Below are 12,861 nucleotides of genomic sequence, written 5' to 3'. Positions count from 1 at the left end.
TTTTTCATTAAAATCTTGCACCCAATTTATAAATGAGGCTACTGAGACCCAGAGACCTGAGGGACTGTCCCCATGGGGAGCTAGGTCTGTTCATTCTAAACCCTTGCTTGGTCCCCTTCCCAGTCTGGCTGCCTTGCCGAAGGTTTGAAGGTGGCCACAAACCAGACAGCTGCTTGCTGCTGCCCCTGCTTGGTGTATGATACAGAGGACCTTGTCAGAGTCCTGCCGCCCACAGACACCTGGGAAAGGGCTTCCAAAGACCAGGCCTGGACCTTGGATTACTGCAGGCTGTGGGGACTGACTCCTCTCCTGTGCGGAGGAGAACATACTGTCTACTGGCCAGGCTTCCCTGGGCCAGGCACCTGGCACTTGTGCAGGCTAAGCCCCAGCCCCAGGCCTGCCCCCAGGATCCCATCAGAGGCTGGCATGCCGGCAGTGAGACCCACAGCCTGGACCTGTCTCAAGGGAGATGCCAGGATTGCCTTCTGGGACCTCTCCTATCTGCTGCTCCTGATGGAGCAAGGAAGAGTCCAGGGGATGTGAGGGCCATAGTGTTTCTAAGCTGAGCTGCAGCAGCCTCTTTGGACTGAAAGTGCACCTCTTGCCGCTTTGCTTATGAGAGGGTAACAGGCAGGAAGGCCAGGGGTCTCCAAATGGAGGAAATGGGTTGCAAGTGCCAGACACTTTTATCTCTCTTAAGCAGCAGGAGGAAACAAACTGGAGATATTTTTTTCCTTCTCTATACAAATTTAAAAGTTCTAATGAGATGGATGAAACTGGAGCCCATTATACAGAGTGAAGTAAGCCAGAAAGATAAAAGGAAGTTTCTTTTAAAATGCTGTGTTGCTATGACACCTGGTTTCACCTGAAGCTGACTATTCTCAAACCTTGAGTTAACCAATACATTTTTTCTTATGGAAATATTTGTCTTAAACCATGTTAATATACCCCAGACTCTGTCTTCAAGTTCCACCAAATGGCTCAGAACCTACTTGACAAACTTGTATGTTAAACTCAGATATTGTTCCCCTAATCTATGTAAACAAGACTATTTGTACGGTAATCTGCCCTTCTACAAGATTCAAGTCAATCGTTTTATGGCCTGGGATGAATCATCTGGTGACAGGATTATCACAAAATGCAATTTATGGGTGAGGGGCCTGGTGCCATTCTGAGTTTTAAGACATTCCTTTCTTTTCATTAACAGACTGCTAGTTATATACATCCAGCTGAAGACTAGCAGGGGGGCACTTTCTGCCCCCTTCTGATCCCTATGTCAGAAGCTTTCTCTATCTCCTTTATACTTTAATAAAACCTTATTACACAAAAGCTCTGAGTGATCCAGCCTCGTCTCTGACCCCAGATTGAATCCGTCTCCTCCGGAGGCAAAGAATCCAGGCCTCTTATCGTTCAGCAACAACCTTTCACTTAGAGCAGTTTTTGTGCTTCTGGCTGGAGTCAGGTTGTGCCTCCTCATCACTGCAGTCTGGGACATTCAAGTTTACACATCACTCAAGGTGTGCTGTGAACTGTGCTAAGCACATCTCCTGCCTTATTTCAGGCAATGCTAGCGATGGTTCTCTGAGAGAGCTATCATTTTTGCTTTTGTTATACAGTTGGGCTGAAATTGCCTGTGACAATATTGGGGTTTAGTGGCAGAATCATTCTGGGGACCCAGACCTACCTAGTCTTAGAGTCCTTGCTTACTAATAATATATATCTTCCCTCCCACACCCTGATAGCTCAGTTGGTAAAGAATCCACCTGCAACACAGTCTGATTCCTGGGTTGGGGAGATCCACTGGAGAAGGGGTACACTACCCACTCCAGTATTCTTGGGCTTCCCTTGTGGCTAGCAGGTAAAGAATCTGCCTGCAATGCTGGAGACCTGGGTTTGATCCCTGGGTTGGGAAGATCCCCTGGAGAAGGGAAAGGCTACCCACTCCAGTATTCTGGCCTGGAGAATTCCATGGACTGTATAGTCCATGGGGTCGCAAAGAGTCAGACACGACTTTTCCCTCCCACACAGTCCTGGGTTCAAGTCCCTGCCCCAGTTTGTCATTTTGTATCCCCGAGCCTCAGTTTCCTCCTCTGTAAAGGCTAGCAATCCCCACGTGCAAGCTCATTATGAAGCTGTGAGCAAAGAATTAATGCAGCAGGTCTAGTTGCTCAGTCCTTGTATATCCTCAGGGGAGCCTAGATTCAAGATTGACCCTTGGTCAATTCCTGGGAATGTGGCCCTCAGAATCTTTTTTTGTTTGTTTGCTACTGATTAATGATGCTGTGTATGGCTGGATCAGTGGGGCATTTCTGAAACGTACCATCCAGAATTTTTCGGTGCAAGCATCAAGGCTGCTGATGTATCTGGTTTCCTCTCTAGAAACCTGAGTTTTGGTTGTCAGAGCAGGATGTGCCTAGGTGACCAGCTCTCTGTAAGAATCTGGATCTGAAGACTTGAGTGAGCTTTCCTGGGCAGAGATACTTCACACAGGTCTTAGTTCTCTGCTACAGAGAAAACTGTGTCCTATGTGGTCCCAGTGGGGGAAGGACTTGGAAGCCTGAGCCTAACCTTACTGGACCTTATCTGATGCATGTCTTTTTCATTTTGCTTTTACTCTTTGTCTTTTGCTGTAATAAACCTTAGCTTATGAATATAACCTGGTATTGAGTCTTGTGAGTTCTAGGATGGTCTTGAGACTCCTGGAAACAAAAGCTTAGAGGGAAGTTATGTAAAGTGTCGACCATGGCTGGAATATGGAATGGTTCTCAGCAATGGTGGTCAGAATGACCTCTTCTGGACTTCAGCCTATTTCCAGCCATCCATGTTGACTTCATCCTCTTCTCAGACCACTGGTAGGATTTGGCATTGACCCTAAGCTCTACTCTTTGCTTTCCTAACTGAATTTAGCAGTCACTCCCCCATAACTTCTTGAGAGATTCCATCAGAGCATCCAAGATCAGGGCTGGGCCCTGTCCCTGACTGGGGATACAAGGAGAAGAGGCTGACCCATGACCTGATAGGTGAGGTCAGTAAGTTACACAGCCCAGTCTACCTCTGAGAGGTGATAAGATATGTTGCAAAGGCAGGAAAGCAGACCTACAAGAGAAGGGAAGGGTCCAGAAGGCTGTGAGATTTGATGAAGCTCTTCCTTTTTAACCTGCTGACACATGAGGACATATCTTTTCATGGTTTTCTGGGGCCAGTGCTAAGACAGAACTTCTGCATCCCAGAAAGAATCAATTTAACTGATTTAGTTATATGGGGTCAGAGTGCTGGAAATGGAATCAGGCCCTGGGAGGCTGGGGCAGGTCTGAAACCCGTGGAAGAAAGGAATAAGTATATGGACAGACAGTAAATAGTGTTAAAATGAATGAATGAATGAATAAATGGTGTCAAAGCCTACCAGTCAAAGACCACCAGGAATATACAGTCAGAGATAGTCTACAGCAAAGGGAGAGCACACAATCTAGAAGGACTGTGGGAGTTGGGAGGGACCTGTAGAATGTGGGCTTGTGCTGGATGGTCCTAAGGAGCATCTTGGGGAATAAAGATCAGTTGTAGACTGGGTGCAGGGACAATGTGGTGATTCTTAATAACATTGACTTAGGAGATAGGAGGAACAGAGAAGTTTAGACTTGTCATTAGTAAACAATCAGTAGTCTCTCAGAGATCCTAAGATTGTGCTGTTGGTATTTGTATGATTGTGTGATTTTCTCTGTGTTCAGTTCAGTTGCTCAGTTGTGTCTGACTCTTTGTGACCCCATGAATCACAGCACGCCAGGCCTCCCTGTCCATCACCAACTCCCGGAGTTTACTCAAACTCACGTCCATCGAGTTGGTGATGCCATCCAGCCATCTCATCCTCTGTCGTCCTCTTCTCCTCCTGCCCCCAATCCCTCCCAGCATCAGGGTCTTTTCCAATGAGTCAACTCTTCACATGAGGTGGCCAAAGTACTGGAGTTTCAGCTTCAGCATCAGTCCTTCCAATGAACACCCAGGACTGATCTCCTTTAGGATGGACTGGTTGGATCTCCTTACAGTCCAAGGGACTCTCAAGAGTCTTCTCCAACACCACAGCTCAAAAGCATCAATTTTTCAATGCTCAGCTTTCTTCACAGTCCAACTCTCACATCCATACATGACCACTGGAAAAACCATAGCCTTGACGAGACGGACCTTTGTTGGCAAAGAAATGTCTCTGCTTTTTAATATGCTATCTAGGTCGGTCATAACTTTGCTTCATATTCATGGGGTTGCCTTGCCTGATTATTGTATTCAACAGAAGTTGTTTGTATTCAGTTAGGAACATTGTAGCCTCTGTGGCAACTTCCAGGTGCTGGGCCATTTTTCATGTTCTTGGTGTGTTATCCAAATGACTCCATGTTTTCCTCTTCTCTAGGGTCCCCTTTCTCCACTTCCTTTAATTTCTAAGTGAAATAACCCTGCTGGCATATTTCTGAGAATTCTTAGGAGGTACAGACTCATTTTAAAAATCCAATGAATCACACGTCTCAGCACGCAGATCCTTATGCAGTCCCTTTCCTCAGAATGTGGGCTGGGCCTGTGACTTGTTTTAACTAATATTAATAGAATAAGTCAGAGGTGACTCTGGGCCAGTGACAGTTCTGAGTCTGAAAAAGTCCTTTCTACGTTCGCACTCTTGAGAACTGAATGTAAAAAGTCGAGCTTTCTTGTTGGAAAGCCTACTGTTAAGACCATGTGGAGGGAGAGGCCCTGAGAGAGAGAAGAGGGCCAAGAAACCGAACAACAGGGAGAATGGAGGCTTTAGAAGTGTGACCACAGTTAAGCCAGATCAGCCAGTTTCTGGCAACTGGAGCCATACTAACTGAAGCCCCATCAGATGAGTGAAGAAAACATCCTGAAAATTTGGCCTCAGCAGGCATCACATGGAACTGTGCTCTTTCTGAACTCCTGATCTTCTTGGCCTGTACTTTCCTTTGATGAAGGTATGGGGACAATATTTTGCTGTATTTTAATGTTCTTTTAAGTTTCTCTTACTCTGCCATAAGAAATGGTGGAAATAAAGCAATAGGTTACAGTTGGCACTGGCCTCAGATTTGGAGACAATTAGGAGTAGTGCAGGTCAGGAAGCAACAGTTAGAACTGGACATGGAACAACAGACTGGTTCCAAATAGGAAATCCTGTTATCTTCCCTTATCTTGAGACTCAAGCATGAAGATAAATCAAAAAATCACACAACATTCATTTTAAATGATCTCACTTTTGTTTATAAATAAGTGTGTATATTTAAGTATATTCATATGATTGTCTCTAGGAGGTAAAATTATAGGCAAATTTAATTTTATCTGCATATTCTACGATGAAAATGAGTCAGTTTTTTATTAAGAGATTATTTTACAAACATATGTAGATTGCAGCAGCTTATTATTTAAATATCACACATTAGAAGCATTTAAAATATTCAACACTTAGGTTAAGTGATTATGACATAACCATACAATAGAACTTTACATGGTCACTAAAATTGTGCTTGCAAAAATTTTTTAAAGGTTCTTAGAACACAGAAAACTTTTTAAAGTTTTTAACAACACAGGGAAACCCTTATAAAATAAAAAATAAGATATCATTTAGAAAAAAATACACTTAGGATTTGACTCCAATTCCAATGTGTGGAGGGTGGGAGTTTTCCCCACACCACTAAGCAATTCTTGAACTGGATATTCTGCAACTCAATGCATTTCTGAAACTGTCTATCAAGAAATAGCATCTGATTCCACAGGTTAAGGATTCAGTCCCATCAAGACACCCTCTGCTTCAGATGCCAATTCTGTCTAGTTTGTTACCTGTACTTTTGACTGGTTAGCTGCCAGGCCATTGGTTGCCATGATTCCCACCTTGGATTGGATTAATTTGCTTGAAGGGCTCACAGAACTCAGGAAACTTGTTTACTCACTAGATTGTCAGTTTATTACCAAGGATTTTAAAAAATACAAATCAGAAGCCAATGAAGAGATACATAGGGGAGGTCCTAAATGAAGGAACTTCTGTCTCCACAGAGAAGTGTGGTCACAGAGGGAAGTGTTCTGGTTCACTAACCTAGAAGTTTTCCAAACCCCCTTACTTTTTGGGATTTTACGAAGGCTTCATCGCACAGTCATAGTTGATTAAATCACTGGCTACTGGTGACTGATTCAACCTTCAGTCCTTCTTCACTCCTTGGAAATCAGGAGTGGTGCTGAAAGTTCCAGACCTCTATTCCAGTTGGTTGCCTTGGCAAGCAGCCCCCATCCTTAGCTGCCTTCCAAAACTCATCTCATTAACATAAACACAGTTGAGATGGAAAGGGGCTTGTTATGAATGACAAGACACTCATTTCACCTCTATGACTCTGTTTTCAGGAAGTGAGGGCCAGAAGTCAAATATTTTAAAGATGCTCCTGTTGCTCTTATCATTCAGAAAGTTCCAAGGGTTTTGGGACCTGTGATTCAGGAACCATGATATATTTTGTTCATCTGAATGACCAAATATATATATTTCTTATAAATCACAATACTGCACTTATAAAGTCAGTTGGACTCATTTCACATAATCAAATCAACACAATTAAGTCAACAAATACTGACATCTGACATGCAGTACACACTCCATCAGTACCATATCAGTTAATCTGTTTCTCCTGCAAAATTGGCTATGCCAAAGCCTCTGAGTCTGTGGATAGTAACAAACTGTGGAAAATTCTTAAAGAGATGGGAATACTAGGCCACCTGACCTGCCTCTTGAGAAACCTATATGCAGATCAAGAAGAAACAGTTAGAACCAGACGTGAAGCAACAGACTGATTCCAAATTGGGAAAGGAGTACTTCAAGGCTGTATATTATCACCCTGCTTTTTTAACTTATGTACAGAGTACATCATGTGAAATGCTGGGCTGGACGATGCGCAAGCTGGAATCAAGAATACACAGAAAAATATCAATAACCTCAGATATGCAGATGACACCACCCTTATGGCAGAAAGTGAAGAGGAACTGAAGAGTCTCTGGATGAAAGTGAAAGAGGAGAATGAAAAAGTTGGCTTAAAACTCAACATTCAAAAAACTAAGGTCATGGCATCTGGTCCCATCACTTCATGGCAAATAGATGGGAAAACAGTGGAAACAGTGAGAGACTTTATTTTCTTGGGCTCCAAAATCACTGCAGATGGTGACTGCAGCCATGAAATTAAAAGACACTTACTCCTTGGAAGAAAATCTATGACCAACCTTGACAGCATATTAAAAAGCAGAGACATTACTTTGTCAACAAAGGTCCGTCTAGTCAAAGCTATGGTTTTTCTAGTAGTCATGTATGGATGTGAGAGTTGGACTATAAAGAAAGCTGAGCACCAAACAATTGATGCTTTTGAACTGTGGTGTTGGAGAAGACTCGAGAGTCCCTTGGACTGCAAGGAGATCAAACCAGTCAATCCTAAAGGAAATCAACCCTGAATATTCATTGGAAGGAGTGATGCTGAAGCTCCACTACTTTTGTCATCTAATGAAGGAACTGACTCACTGGAAAAAAAACCCTGATGCTAGGAAAGATTGAGAGCAGGAGGAGAAGGGGTGACAGAGGATGATATGGTTGGATGGCATCATCGACTCAATGGGTATGAGTTTGAGCAGACTCTGGGAGATAGTGACGGACAGGGACGTCTGGCATGCTGCAACCATGGGGTAGCAAAGAGTCAGAAACGATTGAGCTGCTGAGCAACAACAGCCAGCCAAATTAGTTAGCTGGTCTGGGCAACTGGTTTGTTGGGGTGGTAGGGTGTAGATTCGACTGGGGGAGGCTGATCACATCATCTGACTGTGGTTTGAAATGCCAGTTGGTTAGAGTACCTATTTTTGATCGCCTTTGAGTATGTTGAATGATTCATGCAAATTGTGATTAGACAGGAGTGTTAGTTTACATGTGCCTAGGAATATACACTGAAAAAAATCCACCAAGAAGGTAAGAGTGTTTATCTCTGGATGATGAAGTTGTGATAAGTATATATTATTTTTTGTACTTGTCATAGATACCATTTTGTTCCTACTCTTTTAGTCTCCTTTTGCCTGTGAGGGGTCTCTGCCCGTTGACCGTGACTCTGCAGTGCCTCCCTCTGGTGCAGGTACACTACCCAGTTCCCCTGACATTGAACTTGGCCATTGACTTGCTTAACCAATGGAGTGTGAACACAAGTGGCATGGACAGTGTCAGAGGAGACACTTTAAAAGCCATTGTGTGGCTTGGTTAGTCCTGTCTTCCTTGCTATGTAAACTGTATGTCCCAATGTGACTAATCCTTCAGCCTGCATTTGGAGTGAAGATACATAGGACAGAGCCTGTTGGCCCACTGCCAATGAATGAGAAATAAATTGTTGCTGCTATAAGCCGCTGAGATTTGGGGGATTATTTGTTACTGTAGCATATCTCAATGAAAGCTGATTAATTCTTTCTACAAGTAATATACATGAGATTTATAATCACAATACATATTACTTTCTAGGTATTCAATATTTTATTCTAAATCTTTTTATCTGTGCAGAGTCTGTGTGGTGAAAACAAGCCTCGAATAGTCTCACTAAATTAGATTTTGATGGACCACAGGGTGAGTGATCAAGGTGAGTGATCACTATAAAGTAATATATAAAGAAACAGTGCCAAAAAATTGATGCTTTTGAACTGTGGTGTTGGAGAAGACTCTTGAGAGTCCCTTGGACTGCAAGATCAAACCAGTCAATCCTAAAGGAAATCAGTCCTGAATATTCACTGGAAGGACTGATGCTGAAGCTGAAACTCCAATATTTTGGCCACCTGATGTGAAGAACTGACTCATTTGAAGAGAGCCTGATGCTGGGAAAGATTGAAGGCGAGAGGAGAAGGGGCAGACAGAGGATGAGATGGTTGGATGGCATCACCGACTCAGTGGACATGAGTTTCAGCAAGCTCCGAGCACTGGTGATGGACAGGTAAGCCTGGTGGACTGCAGTCCATGGGATCACAAAGAGTCAGACACGACTGAGTGACTGAACTGGACCATAGAGGTCTAAAATTTATTTGAGAATAATTTAAATAAAATCAAAGTGTTCTGAGACCTTTTACCAACTTGACCCTGTGAGGATGCTCAGAAGGAGTCTGCTGGCCCTGAGTGAAGCTGAAGAAGGTTAAGAAGCAACACCTAGGTTGCTTTATTTGTGCAGTATTTGTGCTTGCCCAGTGTCCTCCCCACTTATAGTAATGTGCTCTTATTTTCCTGCAGGGAAGCAGGCATCCTTTGCAGTCAGCCCAGGGGGTTTGATGGGCTGATCTGCTTCTCTGACCTCAGGGCTACATGTGTAACCTAGACCTCGCCAATCAGAACAGTGAGCTTCCTGGCGTCAGCGACCAATTCAAGGAGTCATATAGCCCTTAGCAATCTGTAGCAAGTAGCAAGACTACTTTATCCTCCTGCTGTGCCAGCTCTGGCCAATGGAATTGGAAAGAAGTGATGGATGCCACTTGTAGACCTGTACCCTAACGCATCTCTCACATGGGATATTCTCTTTTGCTTTTCCCTGTTAACCATAAAACCTCACATTGAAATGGTAACCAAATGGAAGGAGCCTGGACACTTTTCTTGGTGACTACTTAGAGCAATGCCCCCATCCCTCAAAGACATTGGACTATAATATGAATGAGCCGTAAATGACTTCAGGATTGACCTGGTAACCGGCAAAATCTAGCCTACTCTGACAAATGCATGATGCAAATCCAGGCCAGACTAATTAGCGTCAACCCTGAGGACAGGTTTGGAAAGAGTCACTTACTGTATTTTCCATGGAATTGCTAAGCTAATATAGGATATAAAGGTGGAATGCTAAGCCCATCATTGATTCATTCCACAACTATTTCTCAAACCCCTAAAATACTCTTGGCATCAGTCTAGGGTCATAGGCCAGCACAACACAGTGGGGAACAGCAAGTCTGAGAATGAGGCTAACAGAAAAAAGCCAGGCTGAGAAACAGAGGATTGGTTTACACTGCTGGATCCACCATCTGTAACCATCTGGTTACCATCTGTAACCACTTGCACTCCTTTTTAAAACCATTTTGAGTGGGGTTTCTGACACTTGCATATAATAATTCAAGGGTGATACTGAAATGAAAGCAAGGTTGCAGGTCTGTGTTGTCATCCAGGTGGGATGTTAGAAGTAGAGTACATATTTTGGCCCAGACAGAGCATGCCAGAGCCGTCATGTGGGTACACAAATGATACACTGTGCATTAAGTGAGCATGCCCTGGGTCCCTGGAACACGTTTCAAGGATGGGGGAGGGAAGAGCAGTCTGGCACTGAACCTGTACCAAGGTTTGCTCTGATGCACAGCCACCGTTCTGACTGCGCAAGTCAGGTCCACCAGCACTGACCTTGCTCCTGACCTCAGGCTTTCAAGCTGTGCTTTTCTGGGCTATCTGGCTGTGGGCTTCAGTTTGACAAAAATCTATAAGTCAAAACTGGGAGGGACAAAAATAAAAGTCAATTCAGTTGCAGCTAGCTTATAGTGCTCCTATTGTATTCCATTTTCATGCTGGTTTGGAAAAACTCTTAAAACATTTTCTACATGTCAAGGACTTTATCCTTTCCCCCTTCCTTCTTTATTTTTTTTCCTTCCTCCCTCCTGTCTTTCTTTTATTTGGCAGTAACTATACATAATCTCAGCCAGACCCTGTGCTCTGTAGTAATCACTGAAAGGAAAATGTAATATCCTGCCTCTGGATTCACAGAAAGTGTGCTAGTTGTTAATGCTGTTTACTCAATAATTTTAGCTCTTCAACTTCTGTACAGATGATAGAGTCACACTTCCTCCTCTCCTTGTTTGAGTAGGTTTGAATGACTAGTGAGGCAGACAAGTGAGTCTGGAAATTTAATTGCTTATGTTCTCCTTCTCTCTGTCATGATGACTATTATTATCTCAAATGGTGCCTGCTTCTTCAGCCTGAATCATGGAGACAGAAAATATGGAGCAGAACCCATATATAATCCAATATAAATGTGTAATAAGAGAAAAAACAAACCTTTGTTGTTATAATTCACAAAGAGTTTAGGGTTCTTTGTAATTTCAGCCTGGCCTTCCCTATTCTGACTGATATTCACATTTGCCCAAGGATGTAATATTCAGTTGAATAACATTCACGACGGAGATACTTTCCATAGGTAGCTCCACAGGTATACCAAGAACACCTCCTCAGAAGGCACTGGGTTTCTCCCTGGTTATGTCTTCTCTCCTGCTAGGGCCTCAGGCTGCCCTCTTCTGCTCTTCCCACAGCAGATTGCAACTGACTTATCAGTCTGCCTGGGGTCTGACTTCTAGACGGAGAAGGCCAGGGCAGGATTACCTGCCAACCTTTGGGCCTCTCTAAAGGTGTATTTGTTCCCTAGGACTGCTGTAACAAATTGCCACAAACAAGCGATATTTATTCTATTACAGTTCTGGAGGCCAGAAACCCCAAAGCAAGGCTCAACAGAGACACACTCCCCTCTGAGGTTCTAGAAAAGAATCCATTATTTGCTTCTTCTAACTATTGGTGGTTGCCATCTTCCTTGGCTTTTGGCCATGTCATTCCAATATCTGTCTCTATGTTCATGTCACTTTCTCCTTTGTGTTGCTCTCCTCTTCTTTTACAAAGTCATCTGTTATTGGACTTAGGGCCCACCCAGATAACATAGAATGAGCTCCTTGTCTCATGACCCTTAACTTAATTACATCTGCAAAGACTATGTTTGGTAAGTGAGGTCATATCCACAGGTTCTAGGGATTTGGGCATAGATGTATCTTTCGGGACGCCACCAATTAAGTACTACATGTGTCCACAGTCCCAAGGAGTAGGGTAAGGGAATGTCAGAGCCTATGGCAATGGCTCTTTTGTTTTGTTTTTACATTTTTATTATAATGGAATATTTAGGCAATATAAAATAGACTGTGAAAAGTAAAATAAACAAAGCCTTAGGGATCTGTTCCTTGAAAGAGGAAAGGCCAGCACCTGCACTTGTTCTCTTCCTTCCACCTGAGCAGATGTGGTATCCAAGGCTGGAACGAGAATGTTCACATTATCTGGATGCTGCCTTTCCCCCACAACAGTACTTCATATAACCTCTCCATCTGTCCAAATGGTCCAAAACTTATGCCTTAGAAATGATTCTGACCATTAAATGGGAGTTCATTACTGCTTGGGTTATTGTAAGAATGCTTAATGATTTTTTTCTAATTTTACAAGCAATAACACTCATTAGAGAAATGTTGGAAGTGACCAAAAAGTGAATAAGGGGCTTCCCAGGTGGCACTAGTGGCCAAGAACCTGCCTGCCAATGCAGGAGACACAGGAGACGCGGGTTCAATCCCTGGGTTGGGAAGATCCCCCAGAGGAGGAGATATCATGGGTCACACAGACCCTATGGACTGTGAATAAGAAAGTGGATAAGAATAAGATAGTGAATAAGAAATCTCCCCAAATCCGACTACCAGAAATAATTGGTAAGATTTTGTTAAATATTTTTCTGTGTTTTCTCCAACCATATATTTATTACGTTGTATTCCAAAAACTAAGTTCCAATGAAAGCACACTATTCTGCTTTCCCCACTAAATGCAATTAAAAGTGAACAAAATGAGTGGAGCAGCTGAGGACGCTAAAAAACAAATGAGATGCCCAGTTTCCAGCCTGGCATGTAAGGAGCTTGAAAGCCATCACTTTGTCTGAATGACAAATAAAAAGTTAAACAAACTGAAAACTCAAAAACTCTTTTTAGATCTGTCAGAGAAATGAGGTCATAGGGCAAAGTACTGTCCCCCCAGTTGGACATACAGGCTGATACAGACAG

General features: G+C 43.1%; 1 long non-coding RNA gene across 1 annotated transcript; it reads right to left on the bottom strand.

Moving 5' to 3' along the window:
- Window positions 1-1,296: 1,296 nt before the first annotated feature.
- On the bottom strand, window positions 1,297-3,508 carry LOC122439328. Its single transcript, XR_006268844.1, has 3 exons — window positions 3,496-3,508; window positions 1,543-1,544; window positions 1,297-1,427 (listed from the first exon to the last, which is right to left on the bottom strand). It is a non-coding gene; the product is annotated as an uncharacterized LOC122439328 (long non-coding RNA).
- Window positions 3,509-12,861: the final 9,353 nt, after the last annotated feature.

This window comes from Cervus canadensis, chromosome 4, assembly GCF_019320065.1.
Source record: "Cervus canadensis isolate Bull #8, Minnesota chromosome 4, ASM1932006v1, whole genome shotgun sequence".
Lineage (NCBI taxonomy): Eukaryota > Metazoa > Chordata > Mammalia > Artiodactyla > Cervidae > Cervus > Cervus canadensis.
The sequence above is the reverse complement of the archived record's forward strand: the minus strand, read 5'-3'. Positions and strand labels throughout refer to the sequence as shown.